Source organism: Lygodium microphyllum, chromosome 8, assembly GCF_053477565.2.
Source record: "Lygodium microphyllum isolate KBCC chromosome 8, Lygodium_microphyllum_v1.1.10, whole genome shotgun sequence".
Lineage (NCBI taxonomy): Eukaryota > Viridiplantae > Streptophyta > Polypodiopsida > Schizaeales > Lygodiaceae > Lygodium > Lygodium microphyllum.
In genome coordinates this window covers 125280811-125285751 of record NC_141142.1, presented here as the reverse complement: position 1 = coordinate 125285751, position 4941 = coordinate 125280811, and positions in this window count along the sequence as shown.

The following is a 4941-nucleotide window of genomic DNA, read 5'->3' as shown; positions in this document are numbered from 1 at the left end:
AGTCACATGCTGTGGACTTGCGGCCACCCAGGCCACATTTCATCACGCTGCCCAGAGCGAGAACAAGCTAACAAAGACAAAGCAGATCTCTGATGCATAGAGTGTGGAATCACACATCTGTTTCCTGACTGTTCTAGGCCGACGAAGCCATCAACGAGCACTACCAATATGCCATCGGTGCCTTTGGGGCTCTTTGGAGTTGAAACTTTTGGTAGTGAGGATACGCCCATCCCACTACATGCTATGATGCGAGCTCAAACGAAACAAGCAGGCATCTCCTTGCCAGGGCCAAGTAACCTTGATGCAACCTCGATAGGGAAGAAAAGCTGAAGGAGACAGAAAAAGAGAACCGATGCAAAGATAACCCTTAAAACTGCGGAAACGACTACATTGGTAACGGGAAAGAAGGTCACAGACGCAGAGGCAGAGACTTCGGCTCCTAAGACAGCAGAGCTAGGGAGTGCCAAGGTGGGGGATTATCCCCACCCCAAACGGAAACTCGAGGCTATAGCCAAGGTCAAGGAGTGGGTCAAGGATGCCCAAAAGCACCTTGAGGATGCTGAACCCATATTGGAAGACCCTATGGACGACTTCTCCAGTGTTAGCACACCAGTCTCACCCTCAAAACCACAGGCTGGGAGCATACCTGCACCACTAGGAGCGACTCAGTAGCAAGGCCGGAGAGAAGCTTACCAGGGCAGACAGAATGCATGGCCTGGAATTGCTAGCCTCAGAGGAAGACAAGGGTCCAGTAGCCTCCTCACAACCTTGCTATCCACTCCAGTAACTCTAAGCTTGGAGGATCTGCTTAGGCAAAACTATTCCTTGTAGTAGGAGTTACAAGACTCGATCGAGGGACACACAGGACTTGTGGGTGCTGATCGGCAAGATCATGATGCAGGTACACGGATCCCAAGTCTAACTCTACACTCAGATCCTAAGTCTTTGCACATCAATGCTTTTTGGGAAGGCACTGAAATGCATGCAATTTTGCATGTCCTAGCCTTAGGAGACATGACTCGAAAAGGAATTGTAGACACAAGCGCCGGTGTTAGTGTGCTAAACCATGCGGTCCTAGAGGCATGGGGAAACCCTCCTATAGAGATTGCTAGATTCAATGTCACGCTAGCAAACGGAATGAGGGTAAGACCATTTGGGGTCTTAAAGAATTGGCCGGTAAAGATTGCCGGTGTGCAATTTTCGGTAAACTTCATTGTCATGAAGGGAGTGGATTACAACATACTATTAGGCCGACCTTGGATGACGAATGCACGAGTCATAGAGGATTGGGGCAATGGATTGATTTTCCTAGCGAACAAAATTAGTGCAGTGAGGGTAGAGATGGACACTTGGACGACGACACCTGTTGACCTTGCTACCATCTCGACTATGCTAAAAGGTGATACTCAAACGACCAAGCCCTATGGATCGCTTGCTAGATATATTCCTTGCCTTGAGGATGAGAGGAATTGGATGCACATTTTGGCAACCATTGACCTACCATTCTCGGATGAGGAAGGACCACATCAACAAGCTGCTAAAGCCGCAACCATGCCAACTGAGAAGCTAGTTGTGCCGCTTTGCATGATGGCAGGAAGCTCACTCAACCCCGGCAAACCGGCCTCGTCCCGCATCCCCACAACAAATTAGAGCTTCAGGAAATCGTAGAGTATCTGACCGATAAATTGGACAAAAAATTGGCTACCAACTTAAAACCTCTACGTGACCTTTTAGATAAACCAGAATGGAAATAGACCAAGGTCCATAACCTGAACTTGCTATATAACTGGGCTTTAGGACAAGGAGATTGAAGAGGGAAGCTTAGGGGATGATGAGCAGTCAGAAGGATAGGACTCGGATGATGAGGAGTATGAGGATTGTCACTCTACGGGAGAAGAGAGTGAAGAAGAGGTAGACACAATAGAGTACGACACGGAGAGAAAAGAGATAGAGCAAATCAGGGCAGACTTGAGGCCTAGGAAAGAAGGGATCAGTCAAAACGAAAAAGGAGTCATGCTAATGGAGTGTGACAGATCATGGCTAGAACGAATAGGAGCCGTGGATTACGAGCAAGCCGGAGTAGCACAACCATGGGTAATCCCAGTGCTCAAGATAGATTCACCTACAGAACTACGACCCCTTGGGGAAACACCTTCCTCAAGTGAGGGATGCGAGTTCAACTCAGAGTCGGAAGTTAGCATTGAGAGTGATCCCAAGATACTGCAACCCTCTAAGGTCAAACGTACCAAGGGAGACTTGCCTGTCCACTTGAGGCGCAGGAGGCTAAAAGAGGAGGCTAGGAAGCCAGCAAGGGACTTAGAAGCAGAAAGGCAGAGGAAACCACAGGATCTGCCCAAACGGTTTACAAAATTTAAAAAGGGTGACAGAGTGGTGATTCTGTTAGGTGCAAAAAGACAAGGTCAGACTAGTGAACCGATCGAGGGACCCGCCAAAGTCAAAGAGGTTAACTTGGCTGGGAAAGGTGAAAAACCAAGACTAGTGTTCGTTGCAGATGACTTGGGGGAGGAGGAAGAGACCAAACTCGTTGCGCTCTTGCAAGAGTACATTGATGTATTTGCCTATGGGCATTGGACAAAGTTAAGGGAGTCGACCCTAGGGTCGTGACTCATAACATCCCAATGGTTCCAGATGCAGTGCCAATGAAACAACAACCTTACCCCATGAATCCCAAGCATGCCCATGCAGCGAAGAAGGAGATTGGTAAACTCATGAGGGCAGGTTTCATATATGAGATCAAGCACATGGACTGGGTATCACCTATCGTGATTGCCATAAAGAAAAATGGAAAAATCCGAGTGTGCGTGAACTACAAAAAAGTGAATGTCGCTACAAAAAGGGATAACTATCCTTTACCTTACACCGAGCACATGCTTGAGAGGGTAGCAGGGAAGGAAGCCTATAGTTTTTTGGATGGTTTCTAGGGCTGCAATCAAGTGCAAGTACACCCCAATGACAGGCACAAGACTGCCTTTGTCACGGAATGGGGTCTGTTCGCCTACATTGTCATGCCTTTTGGGCCAATGAATGCACTTGCAACTTTCCAACGCCTAATGTGCACTATCTTTAAGGACATGCTTAGGTGCGAACTGGAAGTGTTTGTAGACGACCTATGTTTACACTCTAGTTGGGCCGAACACTTGGAGAAATTGAGAGCTGTCTTTGAAAGGTGTAGGTTGTACCACCTCTCCTTGAACCCCTTGAAGTGCCAGTTCTGGGTAAAACACGGATGCATCTTAGGGTACGTAGTGTCAAGGAACGGCATTGCTATTGACTTTTCCAAAGTCAGAGTCATTGTTGACCTACCGCCACCCGATAACTACAAGGAAGTCTAGTGCTTCTTGGGACACACTAGATATTATCAACGATTTGTGCTAAATTATGCACTAATAGCTAGACCTTTGTACAAGCTATTGATATTGTTTGAGTGGACGGAGGAATGCCAATGCGCATATGAGGAGTTGAAAAAGGCTCTTACGACTGCACCAATCTTGTGAGCCCCACACTGGAACGTAATGTTCCATGTACACATAGACGCCTCTAAGTTTGCTATTAGAGCCGTGCTATGCAAGCCTAGTGAATATAACTTGGATTACCCAGTGAGTTTTGCCAGCAGGCAGCTCACAGAGACCGAGATGAACTATTCCACAACTGAAAGGGAGGGGTTGGCCATGGTATTTGCAGTAAAGAAATTTAGGCATTACCTGTTGGCCACTCCCTTTGTCTTCTTTGTTGACCATCAAGCCTTACTGTATCTTGTGAACAAGCCTTGCGCTACGGGGCGCATAGCTAGATGGTTACTCCTTTTACTAGAGTTTGACTTCTCTGTGGTTGTAGGCAAAGGAAAGCAGCACTACATGGCTAACCACATGTCTCGCATACCCATAGGAGAAGCTGCTGGGCAAGGCGTGCCTGATGAGTTGCCGGATGCCCATCTTTTTAACTTGTCTAGTGAATGAGAATTATTTAAAGCAGATCTAATGCCCTATTGGGCCGATGACATAGTGGAAGTGCTAGAAAATGGATTACCAGAGCGACCCATTGAGAAATCCAGGCTGAAAAGGCTTATCTTGAAAATCCAGCCATACCAACTAATAGCTAGCCAACTCTACACGTTGGGACAAGACGGTTTATTGCGTAGATGCGTATGTGAACACGAGATGCACGACGCATTGAACGAAGCACATGGCGGAATCATTGGAGGACAATTTAGCGGGGACACAACAGCCCGAAAGGTGCTCCAATCCCAGCTATGGTGGTCCACCCTATTCCGCCATGCAGCTAAATTTGTAAAGCACTGCGATGAGTGCCAAAGGACCAAAGTGACTATGAGAAAGGACAAGATGGAGTTGACCCCCCTCATAGCCCGACAACCCTTCAAAAAATGGGGCATTGATTTTATTGGACTTATCAGTCTTGCAGCACAGTATTCCCAAGCTCGATACATCATAGTGGCGACCGACTATCTAACGAACTGGGCAGAGGAACAAGCCACGAGGAAGAACAATGCTAGGACCACCGCAAAGTTCTTGTGGGAGCAAGACATTTCACAGTTTGGCTATCCAATCGAACTCGTAAGCGACCAAGGCACACACTTCATTAATGAAGTGATTGCCCACTTGCTCTCTACCTTCCTAATAATTCATCGGAAGTCCTCTTCCTATTACCCTCAAGCTAATGGCCAAGCTGAATCCACAAATAAAATCCTAGTCAATGTGTTTACAAAAGTTGTGTCTACTTCAAGAAGTGACTGGGACAACAAGCTAATGGCGGCCTTGTGGGCCTATCGCACAGCTTATAAAATGGCTATAGGACAGACACCCTTTAGGCTGACGTACGGAACTGAAGCCATTTTGCCCTTGGAATTCTTCATCCCTAGTTTGAGGCTAGCAGTCCAAGAGCGTTGGGAGGGAAGAGAGGCTT